The sequence below is a fragment of the Stomoxys calcitrans genome, chromosome 3 (assembly GCF_963082655.1).
Source record: "Stomoxys calcitrans chromosome 3, idStoCalc2.1, whole genome shotgun sequence".
Lineage (NCBI taxonomy): Eukaryota > Metazoa > Arthropoda > Insecta > Diptera > Muscidae > Stomoxys > Stomoxys calcitrans.
The window spans coordinates 22,440,335-22,462,690 of NC_081554.1; positions in this window are offsets into that span (position 1 = coordinate 22,440,335).

A 22,356-nucleotide genomic window follows, 5' to 3' on the forward strand; every position below is an offset into this window, starting at 1 on the left:
ACTTCATGCAGTTCACTAAGCCACACTAGGAGTCTGTATACTGAGAGAAAACATCTCTTTTCATTGAGTACACTAAGTCACTAGTAGTGAGTACCCTGAGAGAAATATGTTACTTGTCATGTTTGAGAATTTTAGTTGAGGAGTGAAAGGTTACTCCCAAATGTTGACAAATATCTCGTTGTGACAGAGTAGGAGTTCGCTAGTCTCCGTTTTAGAGTCTAAACCCAAGAGTCAGCATCAATTTGCTGACATACATTTCAAAAAACCGAAAAATAGGCTATATAATTTTTTGATATGGGGAGGGGGGCGGACCCCCCCCCCTTACCACAAAAGTACTACCCAAAAATAAAAGTGGAACTATCGGGACAATATGGGATTCAAATGAAAGGTAATGAAAGGTAGAATATTTTATAACAAAATTTGGGTCCAAGTACCTGGGGGGCCGCCCCAGCCCCAAAATCCCTTAAAATAGGTTTATTTGACGATCATGACAATATGTGACTCAAATAAAAGGTATTCGGGAGTACATTACGAATATGGTCAAAAAGTAGGTATAGGCTTTATAATTTATTGATAAGGGGGACGGACCCTCCCCCGTTACCCCAAAAACATCACCCAAAGTCAAAAGTCAAATTCATGTCGAAGTATAGGGGGTCACCCCACCCCCCACAAAATCGCCAATTGGCACATTAGCCAATCACGGATATACGGGACTCGGTTGGTTTGTTCCGTATAGACTGAAAAACGGCAACGGGACTAAATTTTTAGAATTTTTCGCATTTTGTGTAGGTTGGTCTAGAAGGATATATAGGCTATATAATTTTTCGGTATCGGAAGGGGGATGGAACCTCCCCCTTATGCCAAAAACACAATACAAAATATAGACTCAAAAAACGGTTGAACCGATTACCTTGAAATTTCACAGATTGTGTAGGTTGGTCTAGAAGGACACATAGGCTATATTATTTTTTGATATGGGGAGGGGGGCGGACCCTCCCCCTTACCACAAAAGCAATACCCAAAAATAAAAGTGGACCGATCGGAACAATATGGGATTCAAATGAAAGGTATTCAAGAGTAGAGTACGAATTTCATAATAATAATAGGTTGGGTCTAAGTACCTGGGGGGTACTTAGACCCCCCAAAACCCCAAAACCCCTTAAAATAGGTTTATTTTACGATCATGCTAATATGTGACTCAAATAAAGTACATTACGAATATGGTCAAAAAGTAGGTATAGGCTTTATAATTTATTGATAAGGGGGGCGGACCCTCCACCGTTACCCGTTAAAGTAGACCGATAAAGACAATATGGGTATCGAATGCAAAGTATGCGGGAGTAGATAACGAAACTGGCATACAAATTCATGTCGAAGTATAGGGAGTCACCCCACTCCCACAAAAACGCCCAAAATGGGCACATTAGCCAATCACGGATATATGGGACTCGGTTTGTTTGTTCCGTATAGACTGAAAAACGGCAACAGAACTAAATTTTTAGAAATTTTCGATTATTATCTAGGTTGGTCTAGAAGGATATATAGGCTATATAATTTTTCGGTATCGGAAGGGGGATGGAACCTCCCCTTTATGCCAAAAACACAATACAAAATCAAAAGTGGACCGAACGGATTATATAGGTATCAAATGAAAGGTATTGGAGAGTAGAATACGAATATGGTATTAAAAGTTGGGTTCAAGTATCCAGCGGACCCAACCCCCCCCCCCCCCCCAAATCTCCCCAAATAGACATATTGGGCTTTCATTTTAATATGGGGCTCAAATGAAAGGTATTCGGGAGTAGATTTCAAATCTGGCATACAAAAACAGATTGAAGTATAGAGGGTCACGCCACCCCTCAAAAACGCAATAAGACCGATTATGACTATGTGATACTTGGCTGAACCGATTATCTTAAAATGTTCAGAGATGGTGTATGTTTGTCTGGAAGGAAACATAGGCCATATAATTTTTAGATATCGGGTGGAGGCGGACCCTCCCCCTTACACCAAAAATTACACCCATATCCGAAAGTGATCCGATGGGCACAGTAAGGGTATCAAATGAAAGACATTGGAGACAAGAATACGAATATGGTATTAAAATTTGGGTCCAAGTACGCAGAGGGCCCCCCCAACCCAAAATCTCTTCTAAACAGATATATTCGAAGTTCATGTCAATATGGGTCTCAAAGGAAAAGTATTAGGCAGTAGATTACAAATATGGGAGAAATCATAAGGTCCACGTAATGGGAGGTCGCTTACCCCCAAATGGGCATATTAGCCGACCATGGCTTTATGGGACTCAAATTAATGGTATTAGGGAGTAGATAACGAATGCAAATTTTGCCCATGAACATTCCACTTAGGAACAGGGGCAAACTTCTCACATATCAATGAGAGCAGTCCGATTCAAGTTTAAGCTCAACGATAAGGGGCCTCCTTTTTATAGCCGAATCCGAACGGCAAGCCGCCGTGCGACACCTCTTTGGAGAGAAGTTTTACATGGCATAGTACCTCACCTCAAATGTTGCCAGCATTAGGAGGGGAAAACCACCGCTGAAAATTTTTTCTGATGGTCTCACCAGGATTCGAACCCAGGCGTTCAGCGTCATAGGCGGACATGCTTACCTCTGCGCTACGGTGGCCTCCTTTAGATTACGAATATGACATTAAAATTTGCGATCAAGTCCAGGTGGCGCTTTTCCTCCAAAAAATATGTCAAATAGGTTACTACCAATTCTTCTCACATATCAATGGGTGCAGTCCGATTCAAGTTAAAGCCTAATGATGTCAAATATGTTAACTGACCCATTTTGATAATAGGGGACTCAAATAAAAGGTATTTGAGAGTAGCAAACGAATTTGACATCCAATTTTGGAGCCAAGTGTTTTGGTGTACGCCCTACAGCACCCCCTAAACTGAACTTCGTTTCTGTTGGGAATAAAGAACGAATTTGATATCTATTTTCAGCGCAAAGTACCGGTGGTCGCCCCAGCCCCAAAACACCCTCCAAACGGTTCATATTTACCGGCCATGGCAATATGGGACTCAAATTAAAGGTATTTGGAAGTGCAGCACAAATTTGATATCCATATTTGAGTCACAATGTCTGAGGTGCCAACCCTCCCCTAATGAGAATATTACCCTAAGGAAGAACATTACCACCAGAAACCGAGAAGGGGCAAATTCTCATACATCAATGAGTGCTCTCCGATTCAAGTTTAAACTCAACGATAAGGGACTTTTCTTTGGGAAACATTTTTTAAATGATCATGCATGGCATTCTACCTCGCAAATGTCGCCAACATTAAGAGGGGATAAACACCGCTTTATCCGATGTTCTCGCCAGGATTCGAACGCATTCAGCGTCATAGACTACAATGGCAAGAATTCGATATCTGCATTCAGGGCGAAGTGTCCTCACCCTAAAAAGAGATTAGAGAATTAAAGAAGTCGGCTAGAAGCTTATAAAACAACTTTACGCTGACTCTTTGTTTGGGTTTAGACTCTTACGCACAACATTTTTCCAGATTCTACAAATTTCTTTGCGAGAAGCGCTTGCTTATGGTTTCTCTAAGTGTATTGACTGCAGTGTACCCGAACCGAGAACAGTATTCGGTGTTCTGTCATCATACATTATGAGTAATTGTCTTTTATTGTCACTTTAGATGCGGTGTTCCTCTTGTAGCTATTTGTATGTATGTACATACAAATGTATATGTATTTATGCATATTTTACATATGTATATTTTTTGTGTATGTGTATTTTTGTGTATAGGTACAATACAAGTAAAAGCTAACTTCTCATTCATCATTCATTATGCGTTGCTTTTGATGAGAAATGATGATGTTTGTTGTGCTTATTTTCGTTTATATGCCCTCAGCCTCGTAGCTAAATTCTTGTGTGTGCGTTTTTTTCGCATGCAGGAATACTGAAATAAGCACTTGCATGGATTTGGAGCAACTTGGCTTGTCTGGAGACAGTAGATGATGCTGGGAACATAAACATAAGCAGGTTTATATTGTAGGTAAGGATGTGTCATACATATATGCCAATTTGTCTTCAGTTACAGATTGTCCTTGAATAATGCGATAAATAGAGGTAGAGAAGATACAGAGAAACTCCGCTCTTGTAGAAACAACATATGGTAGAAAATCATTTAACGTGGATTTGAAGAATAGAAATACTAATTTTACCTGGAACATTCCATTAAGGATTAGGGATCTAAACGCACTAAAACTTTCAAAATGCTCTTTCTTTACGGATAATGCTTAAGCTATTAAAATTGCAATACAGTTAAACCCTAATATTGGGTGTACAAATTTTTTCAAATATATTGAATTAAAAAAAAATCATTTTATTTCTAAGCACCTACCACAAAAAAATCATTTTCTTATTATTTTATGACCATTTAGCGAAGAAAGCGGGATTTAATAATTTTGGCATAAAATAGAACCTGCTTTCAAAAGTAGGAATATTGCCATAAATTTATTTTTTTTTAGAAACCATCAAATGCAACAAGACATTAAAACGTATTCCAGAAATTTCACTCCTAAGAATTTTAAGAAATTTTTTTACATTTGATTTTTGGGATATAAAAAATGGCCGACTTTTGACAAGTCAATTTTCCCCCAAAACATGACGGGAAAAATTGTTGCAACTGGTTTCAGTCGTCCACTTTACGCATTAAATTTCATTACGATACCTCTTTCCTAACTCGAGCTAGAATTTTTCTAAGCCAGCTCTATTCTTGGGTATTTTTCGTCGTTTATGTTAACCTGGGCACACGGAGCTGCAGCAAGAGCCGTTACCGTTGTCTAGCGTTCGAAGCCATTAATACAACTTGCAAGAGAAATTTGCACCGTGTTGGCAATCAGAGTAAAATTCAGCTCTTACTTTATGACCAAATGTCACCGCCAATGTGTCAGATCCTGCAGTACCCAAAAAAAAAAATTGAGGTATCTTTACCAATTTCACAGTAACAAGAATTTTGGAAAATTTCCATTTTGAAAAAATGTGGGGTGCCCCCACCCCAAAATAAAATCCTTCCTACGTCCCTGGTTTAAAGTCTTGACCCAATAAAAAACGAATTTTTTACCCGACTTCGCACAACACAGCGAGTTTTTCTTGGCTCCTTGACATCCGCAATGAGTATGGTGTATATCAGACCGTATTTGTATATAGCTGCCATATAACTAATCTTCCGATTTAAGGTCCAGGGCCTATAAACATTGCCAGATTTCGCTGAAATCTAGCGCACTGAGTTATATTAGGACCATTGGTGTAACCACCCTATTTGTCTGGGTTTCCAAAAACCTTTAAGAAGCACAAAAATGAGCAAATTATGTCGAAAACAACTTTGTTTTAAAAATTCTGGAGAAGGCTAAGACTATTCTGGGGGTGCTTAGCCGACCTCCCAAAGGTTTTTCTACGCGTATGAGTAGGACCCTCGTTAGCATTACCGAGTATAATTCGGTAATGATATCGAATTATCGAACCCTATTTGGATATATCGAACCGAACCCGAAACGATATAGGATATATCAGCCGAACCCTATTTGGATATATCGGTTATGGGTTCACAAAAAGTGCTTTCTTCATCGGGTTGCGGTTTGGAAAAAGCCAAATACACTATATATGACCCAATACACTATATATATTCTTGATCGTCTCGACATCCTGAGTCGATCTAGCCATGTTCGTCCGTCTTTGTGTGTCTCCGTCTGTCAAAATCGCAATAGCGTTCGAAGGAACCAATATATCCCCTTGATACGTGGCACAGCTACTTACGATTGATGAAGGTTCTTGGGGATTGCAAATGGGTCATGTTGGTTCAGATTTAGATATAGCTCCCTTATAAACTGATCTCCCGATTTGACTTCTCGAGGACTTACAAGCCGCAATTTTTGCCCAAATTGGCTGAAATTTTGCATGTAGTGTTTTGGCATGACTTCCAATAATTGTGCCAAATACGGTCCGGTACGGTACGGTCGGTATATAACCTGATGTAGCTCCCATATGAATCGATCCCTCGATTTGACTTCTTGAGCCACTGGAAGCCACAATTGTTGTTCGATTTGACTGAAATTTTGCACAAAGTGTTTTCTTATGACTTCCAACAACTGTGTGAGGTATGGTCCAAATAGGTTCATAACCTGATATAGCTCCTATATAAACCGTCCTCCCGATTTAACTTCTTGAGCTCTTACAAACCGCAATTTTTGTCCGATTTGGCTGAAATTTAGCCTTTAGTCTTCCGTTATGACTTCCAACAACTGCGTGAGCTATGGTCCAAATCGGACTATGTCCTGATATAGCTCCCATATAGCCGATCTCACCCGATTTGACTTCTTGAACCCGTACAAACCGCAATTTTTGTCCGATTTGGCTGAAATTTTGCATGTAGTGTTCTGGTATGGCTTTCAATATCTCTGCTTAGTACGGTCCAAATCGGTCAATAACCTGATATAGCTCCCATATAGCCGATCTCCTGATTTGACTTCTTGAGCCCTTACAAACTGCAATTTTTGTCCGATTTGGCTGAAATTGAGCATTTAGTGATCCGTTATAACTTCCAACAACTGTGTGAGGTATGGTCCAAATCGATCTATAACCTGATATAGCTCCCATATAAACCGATCTACCGATTTCACTTCTTGAGCCCTTACAAGCCATAATCTTTGTTGGATTTGTTTGAAATTTTGCATGTAGTGTTCTCTCATGACTTCTAACAATTGTGCCAAGTACGGTCCAAATCGGTTCATAACCTGGTATAGCTCCTATATAAACCGACCTCCCGATTTAACTTCTTGAGCCCTTACAAACCCCAATTTTGTCCGATTTGGCTGAAATTTAGCATTTAGTGTTCCGTTATGACTTCCAACAACTGCGTGAGGTATGGTCCAAATCGGTCAATGTCCTGATATAGCTCCCATATAGCCGATCTCACCCGATTTGACTTCTTGAGCCCTTACAAACTGCAATTTTTGTCCGATTTGGCTGAAATTTTGCATGTAGTGTTCTGGTATGGCTTTCAATATCTCTGCTTAGTACGGTCCAAATCGGTCAATAACCTGATGTAGCTCCCATATAAACCGATCTCCCGATTTGACTTCTTGAGCCCTTACAAACCGCAATTTTTGTCCGATTTGCCTGAAATTTAGCATTTAGTGTTCCGTTATGTCTTCCAACAACTGTGTGAGGTATGGTCCAAATCGGTCAATAACCTGACATAGCTCCCATATAACCGATCTACCGATTTCACTTCTTGAGCCCTTACAAGCCACAATTTTTGTCCGATTTGGCTGACATTTTACATGCGGTATTCTCTCACGACTTCTAACAATTGTGCCAAGTACGGTTCAAATCGGTCTATAACCTGATATAGCTCCAATATAGCCGATCTCCCGATTTGACTTCCTGAGCCCTTACAAACTGCAATTTTTGTCCGATTTGGCTGAAATTGAGCATTTAGTGATCCGTTATGACTTCCAACAACTGTGTGAGGTATGGTCCAAATCGGTCATTAACCTGATATAGCTCGCATATAAACCGATCTACCGATTTCACTTCTTGAGCCCTTACAAGCCATAATCTCTGTTGGATTTGTCTGAAATATTGCATGTAGTTTTCTGTCACAACTTCTAACAATTGTGCCAAGTACGGTCCAAATCGGTATATAACCTGATGTAGCTCCCATATAAACCGATCTCCCGATTTGACTTCTTGAGCCCTTACAAACCATAATTTTTGTCCGATTTGGCTAAAATTTTGCATGCAATGTTTTGTTATGACTTTCAATATCTCTGCTTAGTACGGTCCAAATCGGTCAATAACCTGATATAGCTCCCATATAAACCTATTTCCTGATTTGACTTCTTGAGCCCTTACAAACCGCAAATTTTTGTCCGATTAGTATGAAATTTTGCATGTAGTGTTCTGTTATGACTTTCCATATCTCTGCTTAGTACGGTCCAAATCGGTTAATAACCTGATATAGCTCCTATATAAACCGATCTCCCGACTTGACTTCTTGAGCCCCTGGAAGCCTCAATTTTCGTCCAATTTTGCTGAAATTTTGCATGTGATATTCTGTTATGACTTTCAATATCTTTGCTTAGTACGGTCCAAATCGGTCAATAACCTGATATAGCTCCCATATAGCCGATCTCCCCCGATTTGAATTTTTGAGCCCTTACAAACCGCAATTTTTGTCCGATTTGGCTGAAATTTAGCATTTAGTGTTCCGTTATGACTTCCAACAACTGCGTGAGGTATGGTCCAAATTGGTCAATGTCCTGATATGGCTACCATATAAACCGATCTACTGATTTCACTTCTTGAGCCCCTGGAAGCCGCAATTTTTGTTGGATTTGTCTCAAATTTTGCATGTAGTGTTCTCTCACGACTTCTAACAATTGTGCCAAATACGTTCCAAAACAGTCTATAAGCCCATATAGCGCCCATACAAGGCGGTCTCTAGATCATTCTTGTTCGGTTTCTAGAAGCTTTAATTTTTGCTGCATTCACAGAAGTTTGGTATGTAGAAAAAAATTGTGCCCCTCAACTAAATTTATTTTGAATACATTTTTTGCAGAATTCATGGTGGTGTTCCCAAGATTCGGCCCGGCCGAACTTAGCACGCTTTTACTTGTTAATAATTCAGATTCTGCCAATAAAGAGAACCTGACAAATGCAATCCATGCTGGAGGGTATATAAGATTCGGTCTATCCGATCTTATTTATTTAGTTTTTAATCTTTACAAAATCCAAGCAGTGAAAACCAAGAAATATTCCTTGTAAGACAATCCAACTATTCTCCAAATATTCTCTCTGAAACATTAATCAGGGTCAATTTTTATGGCTTGCATGACCATCATTAATCATATATTTTGGCCTTAAGAATAATTAAATGTGCAACAAAATTTCAAATCATTAAAAATCATCTCACATATCACAGCATTTTGGCAGGCTGTAACGAAAAACTGAAAATGCCATAGCAAAATGACCAACTCGATGTAAATCATCAGCACATCATTAATCAACAATCACCAGCAAGCGAGATTATTTATTTTATTGATTGATGAATTAAACATTTTATTTATAAAAACCAAAGCGCAATCAGTCAATTAAATCTATGTTGACAAATAAGCCAAACAAACAAATGAACAAACAAAAAATGTTCGCAGATGCAAAGGTATAAAAAAAATTTTCCCACGCACCTCCGAAAAGGTCAACGAAAGGAATTTGTCCAAGAGGCTTATCTGTATCATTGATAATTTTTTCTTTCTCACTGATGTTATATTTCATTATTTTTTATGGCAATTTGTTGCCTCCTGTAGAGCCCTTAAAGCAAGTCAAACAGCCACGCAAAACTCCCGGAAAAATATTTCAAGAAAGCTGAGACAGATTCAAAGAATGCCACTCGTTTACACGTCTTTATACATTCCGCTTAGCCAGAAATGTCAGTAGTTTCACTTTATTCTGGGAAATATATTTGCATGTTTCGCTCATAAAGATATTTTATTTTGTTTTCATTCATATAAAAAGCATTCATCATTAGTTTATTCATCAATTATGAAGATGACGATGATGATGATGAAAACGTATCTTGTGATAAAAAAAACCATCATTTTTTTATAGCTGTCATATGTAAATCGGGTAAATTTCTTCTTCTTCTTCTTCGTGGGAATCATAGAGATAATGGAAATATTTACACATTAGGTTTGAAGGTTTTCAAATTGAGATAAGCAACAACAACAATAGGGCAATGAAGGTATGCATGTCAAAGATGGCAAAACTTACCACTAACGCTTCATTATCACGGATCGCCCTGGTGTTGCCATATCGCAACGCAAAAATGCACGCAGTTTTCAAGGTGAAAAATTGCAACGATTTGTCGTTATTGGATGTTTGCATGAAAGGTAAGAAGTGCCTGCCTGGGACTGGTTCTCATTTAAACGTTTCCAAATTGGACTTACTGAGCGTTGCCATATGGCAACACCGGGGATGTTAGGTTACAATATTTTTATACCTTGCACCAAAGGAAAATCTGTCTGTCCAAAAGCATGCTAACTCTTGAACGAGTAAAGCTAACTTCTCGAAATTGTTCACAGCTAATTCTCATTGATGGAGGTCAGTTGGGACTGTAAATGGGACAAATCGGTACACGTTTTGATACAGCTGCTATAAAAACCCATCTTCCGATTTGACTTCAAGAGCCCTCAGAGGGCGCAATTTAATTCGATTAGGCTGACATTTTGCACAATGTCAACTGTTACGACTCTCATCATATACAGCGTGCCTGGGACTTGCGTATACTCCGAAATCCTGCCAAGAGACAAGGGCGGTATCTGTACCCAAGACCGGCAAGGCAAGTTATGTGACATCAAAGGTTTACAGACCTACAAGCCTCACACCTTTCTACTCAAAACCATGGGGCGTATTGTGGACACCATGATAAAGAGTAGCACATCCAGCGAACTGCTCAAATACAAACAGCATGCCTTTGTCAAGGAAAGGTCGGTAGAAAATGCCCCGCACGAAGTTATGCATAAAATAGAAGAAGCCTTCAATGCCAAAACCTACACCCTGGCGGTATGTATTGACATCGAGGTGGCTTTTAACAATGTGCGGACCAACACACAGATCCAATCCTTACACCAGTACCGGGTGTACCCGGTCTTTACAGACTGGATAAACCATATGCCAAGGAACAGGTGGATAAAATTGCGGGTCAAATGATATAAAAATAAGGGAGAAAGTGGCATAGAGCACTTTGGGTGCTCACCACAAATAACCTATTACGGATGCTGACTGAGCAGGGATTTGAACCCGTCTGTTATGCAGACGATGTTATAATATTTCTTAGGTGTAAGGATCTGAACCAGCTATGCAGAAGCGCCGGAAAGGTCTTGCATATGACATATGACTGGGCTAGACCCAGGGTTCTCAATGTAAATTCAGAGAAAACAGAAATATGCCTGTTCACGAGGAAGACGCACCACGTTTGGGCACTCGACAGGAGCGTGATTTGACCATTACATACTTACGCCTCATTAGTTTGGTGGATTGCACTGGAGAAAAAGTGCAATATAAGGACCATACAACAGGTTCAAAAAACATGTTGTCTTGGCATAGGTGGAGCGATGAGGACCACGCCCACAAGGGCAATGGAGACTATTCTAGATATCCGACCCATTGACATACAGATTAAATGTAAGGCAGCCACTTTCAGTAATAGCCTCGTGCGAGGACGAGACTATTACTAAAAGGAGGTAAGAAGGAGATCAGTATAGCTTTGGTACCATTACGGATCACATAGAACTACGAGCTCACTTATGTAAAATCGGTGCGGCAAGTGACAGCATGTGTAGGGCATGCGGGGAAGATGATTTTGGAGCATTTCCTTTGTCATTGCCCTAACAGATACCAGCACTTAGTTGTGGACGCAATACCAGACATGCGGCAACTTAGGGGCGTGACATGGAAAACAATTAAGGATTTTGTAGGTGGCACGGAATCCCAAACTTAGATTTTCTTTTTCGAGGATACTTTAATACCCACCACCGTAGGATAGGGGGTATATTCATTTAGTCATTCCGTTTGCAACACATCGAAATATCAATTTCCGACCCTACAAAGTATATAAAGGGTGATTTTTTTGAGGTTAGGATTTTCATGCATTAGTATTTGACAGATCACGTGGGATTTCAGACATGGTGTCAAAGAGAAAGATGCTCAGTATGCTTTGACATTTCATCATGAATAGACTTACTAACGAGCAACGCTTGCAAATCATTGAATTTTATTACCAAAATCAGTGTTCGGTTCGAAATGTGTTCATTCACCGTAACGTTGCGTCCAACAGCATCTTTGAAAAAATACGGTCCAATGATTCCACCAGCGTACAAACCACACCAAACAGTGCATTTTTCGGGATGCATGGGCAGTTCTTGAACGGCTTCTGGTTGCTCTTCACTCCAAATGCGGCAATTTTGCTTATTTACGTAGCCATTCAACCAGAAATGAGCCTCATCGCTGAACGGTGAATGAACACATTTCGAACCGAACACTGATTTTGGTAATAAAATTCAAATCGGACCATATTTGGATATAGCTGCTATATAGACCGATTTTCCGATTATGGGTCTAATGCCCATAGAAACTTTATTTTTTACCCCATTTCGCTGAAATTTGAAACAGTGAGTAGGTTAAGACCTCCCACCATCCGACCTACATATGGTTCAGATCGGACTAAATTCAGATATAGCTACCATATAGACCGATCTGCCCATAAGGGGTCTGAAGACCATAAAAGCTTTATTTATTACCCGATTTAGCTGAAATTGCCATCAGTGAGTTATTTTTAGCCTCCCGACATCCGTCCCAAATATGGTTTAAATCGGACTATATTTAGATAAAGTTGCCATATAGACCGATCCCCCGATAAAGGGTCTGTATACCATAAAAGCTTTATTTATTACCCGATTTCGCTGAAATTTAAAACAGTGGTTAGTTTTAAGCCTCCCGACATCCGTCCCAAATATGGTTTTAATCGGACTATATTTAGATTGAGGTGCCATATAGACCGATCTGTCAATAAAGAGACTGAAGCCCATAAAATCTCTATTTATTACCCGATTTCGCTGAAATTGGAAATAGTGAGTTTTTCTGAGTCTCACGATATCCGACCTTCATATGGTTCAGATCGGTTTATAATTCGATACATCTGCCAAAGAGACCAATATTTTGTTCTACAAAATTGAATAGTGACATATATATTAGACCACTCAATGTCCGTGCCGAATTTAGGTGATTAAGTTATCAAATTTTCATCGGATTGTGACGAAATGAGCTTTACATGTATACCCGAGTTGGTGGGTATCCAAAGTTCGGCCCGGCCGAATTTAATGCCTTTTTACTTGTTTGTTTTTAGAGCGCGCAACAAGCCGATTACTGGCTTAGGTGTATGTCTTTAGTAGCATGGGTAGTGGTAATTGGGAATTTAACAAAAATCACAAATAAAAAATAAATACAAAAACAAAATAATTTAAAAAGAAAATTTATAGCAAAATTTAAAGAAATGAAATATGATTTAAATATAAAACAAATTGAATAAGCCGTTTTTTATATATAATCGTATTGCTGATGCATTAAATATCGTGTGGTAGATAATTCCAAAGACGTATGTTGCTAATATAAAATTGTCGTTCAGACATAAAACTCCGTCTTCTAAAAGATATTAACTTTCTTCCTCTATCAGATTGGACAAATCTCAGTCTCTCAAAAAAATATCTGGGTTACTTGTCGACAATAATCTTATGTAAAAATATTAATGATCTGGTATTTAGAAGACGAGGCAAGTCGTTCGCATATAATGAAAAAACAAGTGAACCAATAATCGAGCCTTGGGGAACCCCCTTAGGTACGAACAAGGGGCTAGATAATACATTTCCTGCGCATACAGACTGCCATCTATCGCTCAGATACGACATAATCAGACTCGTTGCCGTTGATGTGAAGTTAAAAAATTCCATAGTTTCATGCACAAATTCAGGTGATCAACCGTGTCGAAAGCTTTGGAGTTATCCAAAAGAACCAGAGAGCCAATTTTGTTCTCATCAATGTCGTTTCTGATAGATTCAACCACATCAACCAATGCAGCAATGCAACTATGATCAGAACGAAAGCCGGACTGTCTTTCTAACAACAGGGACTCTTGGTGAAGATATACCGACAGATGTGAAGAATTTTCTCGAAAACCTTAGAGATGGCATAGAATTGATATCTTCGGATAATCAACGTTGGATTTGGGAATGGGGATAATCTTTGCATGCTTCCAAATAATAGGATACACACTGGAGCTCAAAATTGAATTAAACAGGTACGTAAAGTACGGTAGGAGATATGGAAGTAAGATTCGGATCAACTTCGTCCAAGCCAATTGCATTTGATTAAACACAGACAAAACTCTCATAAACTTCCTCATGGCTTACACTTCTAAACTCAAAAGCACTACGGGCATCAAAAACGAAAGCCAGCCCATCATCATCACTGTAAAATTGCGTGTCCGTTTGTATATGGGGTATGTTTACGAAGGTCTTGTTGAGTTCATCTAGATCCCCATGGTATCGAGTGCTTGATTTGGGTTTACCCACTCCGTTGTCATGTATCACCTTCCACTTACTCTTCGAGCCCACTGCGCAACCAAATCTTGAAGAATGATACTCCATTTTAGACGCATTAATAAAACTGTTCACTTCCCTCCTGGCTTCACTTGAAACGCTTCCATCTACTCTAAACCAAGTTCCTATTCCCGATAAGCACCTTGATTCTTGAATTGAACCATGGCTTTGTTGTGGCCGAAGCTCTTTTAATCCGTATTGGAACTGTTGCATCATAGAGACGTAAAATGCTATCCGTCATGAAAGCCGTCTGCTGATCGACAGTTAAAAGTGTAAATATGTCATCCCAGTTCACCTGGTAGAGCATACCAACTAAATGTTCATAATTCAAATTACCGTAGTCACGATAACTTATGTCCTCCTCTTCTCCCGCAAATCAAAATCGTAGGCGAGATAAATCAGATCCAGCTTAGAGAAACATGAAACAGAAATCTGATCATACATTGATATCTTCAAAGAATTATTGACAAAGAACAAATCTAAGAGTGTATTGACGATTGACGTGAAATGTGTCGGGTTTGTATTATTGGTGACGAATAGGCCAAGTGTCAACATAGCATCAGTCAGAGTTGAATCTATAAGAATGTTTGAGTTAAAGTCCCCAGTGATTATATTGGGTTGCCCAAAAAGTAATTGCGGATTTTTTAAAAGAAAGTAAATGTATTTTTATTAAAACTTAGAATGAACTTTAATCAAATATACTTTGTTACACTTTTTTTCTAAAGCAAGCTAACAGCTGATAACTGACAGAAGAAAGAATGCAATTACAGAGTCACAAGCTGTGAAATATTTGTTAACGCCGATTATATGAAAAATCCGTAATTACTTATTGGGCAACCCAATATCATTAGTATAACCCAGTGTTACGGACTCTAGTACATCCTAAAGCCCTTGTATGTCAATCGTATTATTCGGACGGTAGATACAACCAACTAAAACTTTCTCATGATTTGAAGATAGTTGAACAAACACGTATTCTATCTGGTCCCCGAATTCAGATTTCGAAACGAATTCTAGCTTTCAAGTTTCTTCTGACATAAATGGCAACACCACCTCCGCGACTTTCCCTGTCAGCTTGGAACACGTATATCCATTTAAGTTGACGAGACTGTCAGCTATGGAAGGACTAAGCCATGTTATCCTTTTCCGAAATGCGTGCCGCTGAGCAACATCACTTGCTATAGCAGCATTAAAAGGATGAAAGTCAATATCACCCGTACTAGCGAAGGGATAATCACCGCTCACATTCTTTATCTGATACCCTTGTCTTGTTTCAAACCTCTCTTCATCTATGCTTTATACAATCTTTAATAGACCATAATTTAATACAGCTGTTATATGCTCAAGACTTGACCTATAGACTTTATATTTCTCATTGGATTTCTTAACAAATTTGGAACAGTGATTTTTTATGATTTTTTTATTCACACACTCATGCTCCATTATGATTGATTTCTACGAAATCGCCAACAAATTTATACATCTGCTTTATATAAACATCCAATTACTGTCTATAACAATTGAATCCAACATACAAAAACAAATTTCAGAATACCGACTGCATTATAACGATATCGAACATCAAAGCTCATAAATAAGTGTGCACCTATCTCTCCTCCAATCATTCAATATTAACACTTGTCTTGAAAAATCAATAGAAAATAAATTATAAACTGCATCCTCTGGATACAATCAATAATAAAACACACCGGCCACGGGTAATAGTCCATCAAAGAACTTGAAGATGAAGATGATAAGAGCAAAAGATATTGAAAAGAACACTTACCTTGGACAGCTTGAAGAATACCACACTCGTTGATAAATGCCAAAGGCTTTAAGCCACACGCAGGCGTGCTGCGTCAGTATAGACGGAGACTGATATTAGCGAAGGTGTGTTTCGTAGAATTAGCTGGTGGTGGTGTTGAGATTAAAGGCAACTTTAATGCAGCTTTGAATAAATTATGATTATTTTTTTTTTGTTTTTCTTATGCCGCCACTGGCACTGCATTCACTTTGTTTTGCAAGTAATTCTTTAGATTTTCTCAACACTTATTTTTCACTTTATTTCATTCAGGGTTTGTTGCTTTAAATTGGTTTAGAAAATAACACTGTGGATGAAAAGAAGTATTAAACTCTATGAATATATTACGAAGTTAGCAAAGGAGAATATCTTTGAAACATTTATTAAATTGGCTCCAATGAGCTCCGATGAATTAAATTACTTCTTATAAATAAAAAACAACTAAAATCGTGTTAAGTTCGGCCGTTCCAAACTTTGGATATCCTCCACCATGGATCGCATTTGTCGAGTTCTTTCCCAATATCCCTTTTAAGACAAGCAAAGGATAAAAGAAAAGAATTGTGCTAATTGAATTGAATGTTGAAGACCACAGTGAGGTCTATATGTACAATCTCAGCTCAAGAAGTAAAATAGGGAGATTGGTTTATATGGGAGCTGTATCAGGCTAAAGACCGATTCAGACCATATTTGACACGTATGTTTGAGGTCGCGGAAGGAGCCGTTGTTCAAAATTTCAGCCAAATCGGATAATAATTACGCCTTCTTGAGGCTCAAGATGTCAAGATCCCAGATCGGTTTTTATGGCAGCTATATCTGGTAATGGACCGATTTGAACCATATTTGGCACAGTTGTTGGAAGTCATAACAAAACACCTCATGCTAGCCAAATTGGATAGGAAATGCGCCCTCTAGTCGGTCAAGAAGTCAAGATCCTAGATCGGTTTATATGACAGCTACATCAGATTATGAACCGATTCCAATCAAATTTGGCACAGTTGTTGGAAGTCTTAATAAAACACGCGATGGAAAACTACAGCTAAATCAGATACGAATTGCGCCCTCTAGAGGCTCTAGAATTCAATACCCCAGATCGGTCTATGTGGCAGCTATACCTAAATATAGTGCTATCTGAACCATATTAAGGCCGGATTTTTAAAGGCTTAAAGCAACTAACAGTCTTAAATTTCAGCGAAATCGGGAATAAATAAAACTTTAATGGCCTTCAGACCATTTTTCGGTAGATTTCTCTATAGGGCAGCTATATCTTAATATAGTCCGAACTGAACCATATTTGGGTCGGATGTAGGGAGGCTTAAACTAACTCAAATTTCAGCAAAATCGGGTAATAAATGCAGCTTTTATGGGCCTTAGCCCCTTAACCGGCAGATCGGTCTATATGGCAGTTATATCAAAAAATTTCCCGATCTAAACCATATTTCAGTCAGATATCGGGAAGCTTACAACAACTCACTTTTTTAAATTTCAGCCAAATCGGATGACAAATAAAGATTTTATGGGCTTCAGAATAGCACGGCCAGCGCCGAATCCGAATCCGAGCCCGAACCGAACCAATCCCGAATCCCAACTGGACAATATTCGGAAGACTACTCGAAAGAAGACTTGGCCAAGACAATTTGCATTGTCCAAGCATAGAAGATATTGACCAAAATGTTATAGGATTACTGGTGGGGTCCTTCGAAGATAGTTGTCCTCTTCAGGAAATGCAATCAGCCCAAGAAAAACCCTAAATGACCGGGGAGATTCGCAATATTGGGAAAGAGGTCCGCGGAATTTTTAACAGAGCACGTCGTAAAAAAACGGAAGTTTATTGGGATGTGTATTACACACGGCTCAAAGAATACAAAAAGATAACCAGAGCGGCGAAACGTGTCTCCTGGAAACTCTTCTGCGAAAAGGTTGATAGCGTTAATAACGCCGCCAAGATAAAAAAGTTTCTGTCAATAACCCATGTCCAAACTGAAACTTTAGTAGACGATGTGGAAGTGAGAGCAGAGACAACAGAGGACATGTTGAGGCTTTTGGTGAAAATGCATTTTCCACAGGAAACGACGGGACTCAAGGAGACACCGGAATCTTGGATTAATGATGTTGATCGAAGGTTTATAATTACGGAATTTATGGTGAAGGAATCCTTGAGGAGCTTCAAACCATTTAAGTCACCTGAACCTGATGGAATATTTCCGGCGTTACTACAGAAAGAGGCAGACTATCTGGCCCTTCATCTGGCAACTATTTTCACAGTGTGCCTAGGACTTGTATATACTCCGAAAGCCTGACAGGAGGCAAGAATGGTATTTATACCCATGCCCGGCAAGGCAAATTATGGGACACCAAAGACCTACAGACCTATAAGCATTACGCTCTTTCTTTTTCAATATTTTAAGAGGCATAGATCAAGAACATCATAGAACAAGATCTCATTAAATATCACTAGTGTTGCCTCAGTCTAAGCCCAAAAGTAAAGAATTTATATTTTTTCGCCATATTAATTTATATACCCTGAATATCGATTACATTCTAAGTCCATATAAGCATGTCCGACCGTGTGTATGCCAAAAGCACGATTAAAAGATTAAGAGTGGACGCTGAGTTAGTACTGGCAAAATATCGACAAATCGCAAATTTTTTACAAAAATCCCCAAAACGAGTTTTTCAATAAAGACTTATAAATGAAAATACTTTTTTTGACCAAACAATTGAAAAAATACACTTTTTTCACATTTCTTTTACTTCCAAGCTGTATAACTTTTAACTGAATAATCAGAATCAGAAATTTTGTCACGAATTCAAAACATGCCAAAATTTCAACAAATAAAAACTCATATATTCACCAAAACAAGTGGATATATTGTACTGTATAGCCCTATCCAGCAAAGAATTTGGGAAATCGGACCATAAATAAAGATTTGGCAGCCAGGACCATTTTGCGAAATGCCGAAGTGATAAACTTGCAAGAGGCGCTCGGGCCACCTACCTTCAAATTTTGTACACAATCTTGCTAACACCTCAGCTCTATTCATTTCAAATTTCAAAGAGATATCTCTAGCCGTTCTCGCACGCCATTTTATACCCACCACCATAGGATGGGGGTATACCAATGTCGTCTTTCCGTTCGTAACACATCGAAATATTGATCTAGGACCCCATAAAGTATTCTTGATCGTCTTGACATTCTGAGTCGAACTAGCCATGTCAGTACGTAAATCTGTCGAAATCACGATAGCGGTCGAACGCGAAGAGCTAGCCGCTTGAAATTTTGCACAGATACCTTATATTGATGTAGGTCGTTGGGTATTGTAAATGGGCGTTATCGGTTGAGATTTGGATATAGCTCCCATGTAAACCGCTCACCCGATTTGACTTCATCCGATTTATTGTAGCTGAAATTTTGCATGCAGTGTTCCATTATGACTTCCAACAATTGTGCCATTTACGGTCGAAATTTGTCAAGAACCTAATATAACTCCCATATAAACCGATCTCTCGATTTGGAAATTTTGCATGTAGTATTCTGTTATGACTTCCAACAACTACGCAAAATACGGTCCAAATCGGTCTATAACCTGATATAGCTCCCATATAAACCGATCTCTCGATTTGACTTCCTGAGCCCCTGGAATCCTAAAATTTCATCCGATTTGGTTGAAATTTTGTGCATAATGCTCTGTTATCTTCCAACAACTGTGCAAAGTGCGGTCCAGAACGTGATTTAGGTCCTATATAAACCAATCTCACGATTTGACTTTTTGAGCCCATAAAAGTCGCGATTTTTATTCGATTTGTCTGAAATACATGGTCCCACATTTGGATATCAAATTCGTATTCTACTCCCAAGTACCTTTAATTGAGCCCCATATTGCGGTGGTCAGTAAATATGTGGTTGTGGGGTGTTTTGGGGAATGGGTAGACCCCCAGAAAATTGGTTCCGAAAGACGATATACATTTCATGCTCTACTACCCAATACCTTTCATTTGAGCCCCACATTGTAATGATTAGTAAATAAGTCCTGTTTAGGGGATGTTTTGGGAAGGGAGTGGACCCCCAGAAATTCTACTCGCAAATAGGGTGTTTTGCTGGTCGGTGTGGTCCACAAACACTTGGTTCAACAATTGAATATCAGGTACGTTTTCTAATCTTAATACCTTTCATTTAAGTCCCATATTGTCGTGATTGGTCGATATACATATAAGATAGGTTAATGGTGTGGGGCGGCCCCACACACGCAATAAGAGAGCACACTAAATTTCGCTTAAATCGCACCACCAACATCTGAGATCCGGCGTTTTTGAAAATTAGGATAAGGGGAAGGGACCGCCCCCTCTTTAGATATCAAAAAACATAGTACCCTATATGCACCTATTGTGAAAATTTCAAGAAAATCGGTTCAGCGTTTTTGAGTCTATAGGGAAAACACAATCAAACAAACACAAATTTATTACACCCACCACCGTAGGATATGGGGTATATTCATTTAGTCATTACGTTTGCAACACATCGAAATATCAATTTCCGACCCTAAAAGGTATATATATATATATATATATTCGGATCGTCGTACAATTCTAAGACTATTGAACGATGTCCGTGTGTCTGTCCGTATGTCCGTCCGTCCGTTGTCATCACTTTACTCAAAAATGGAGATATTGAGCTGAAATTTGGCACAAATACATCTTTTTAATGCACGCTGGTCAAGTTTTTGAACGGGCCAAATCGGACCATATTTGTATATAGCTGCTATATAGACCGATCTATCGATAAAGGGTTTAATGCCCATAAATGTTTATGTTTTTATCCGATTTCGCTGAAATATTAAAAAGTGGGCAGTTTTACATCTCCCAACATCGGACTCAAATATGGTGTAGATCGGACTATATTTATATATAGCTACCATATATACCGATTTGCCAATAAAGGGTCTGAAGCCCATAAATGCTTTGTTTATTACCCGATTTCGCTGAAATTTGAAACCCTTGAGTAGTTTGACACCTCCCATCATAGGACCTAAATATGGCTTAGATCCGACTATATTTAGATATGGCTGCCATTTAGACCGATCTCTCGATAAAGGGTCTGAAGCTCTATTTATTATCCGATTTCGCTGAAATTTTTTAACAGTGGGTAGTTTGTTGGGAGACCTCAACATGCGTCTTAAATATGGTTTGTATCGGACTATATTTAGATATAGCTGCCATACAGACCGGTCTCCCGACAAAGGGTCTGAAGACCATAAAAGGTTTATTTTTTAACCGATTTCGCTGAAATGTGAAACAGTGAGTATTTTTACGCCTCCCAACATAGGAAATATGTAATTAAAGCTGCAGTCGTTTAAAATATTTCAGCGAATGATTTTTTTCCAAAAATTTGCTGTTCAAAATTATAGGAGTATCGATATATAACTCAACAAGTAAAAGCGTGCTAAGTTCGGCCGGGCCGAATCTTATATACCCTCCACCATGGATCGCATTTGTCGAGTTCTTTTCCCGGCATCTCTTCTTAGGCAAAAAAGGATATAAGAAAAGAGTTGCTCTTCTATTAAAACGATATCAAGATATGGTCCGGTTCGGACCACAATTAAATTATATGTTGGAGACCTGTGTAAAATTTCAGCCAATTCGTATAAGAATTGCGTCCATTGGGGCTCACGAAGTAAAATAGAGAGAACGATTTATATGGGATCTATATCGGGCTATAGAACGATTCAGACCATTATAAACACGTTTGTTGATGGTCATGAGAGGATCCGTCGTACAAAATTTCAGGCATATCGGATAATAATTGCGACCTCTAGGGGTCAAAAAGTCAAGATCCCAGATCGGTTTATATGGCAGCTATATCAGGTTATGAACCGATTTGAACCTTATTTGACACAGTTGTTGAAAGTAAAAATAAAATACGTCATGCAAAATTTCAGCCAAATCGGATAGGAATTGCGCCCTCTAAAAGCTCAAGAAGTCAAGACCCAAGATCGGTTTATATGACAGCTATATCAGGTTATGGACCGATTTGAACCATACTTGGCACAGTTGTTGGGTATCATAACAAAACACGTCGTGCGAAATTCCATTCCATTCGGATAAGAATTGCGCCCTCTAGAGGCTTAAGACGTCAAGACCCAAGATCGGTTTATATGGCAGCTATATCAGGTTATGGGCCGATTTGAACCATACTTGGCACAGTTGTTGGATATCATAACAAAACACGTCGTGCAAAATTTCATTCTGATCGGATAAGAATTGTGCACGCTAGAGGCTCAAGAAGTCAAGACCCAAGATCGGTTTATATGGCAGCTATATCAGGTTATGGGCCGATTTGAACCATACTTGGCACAGTTGTTGGATATCA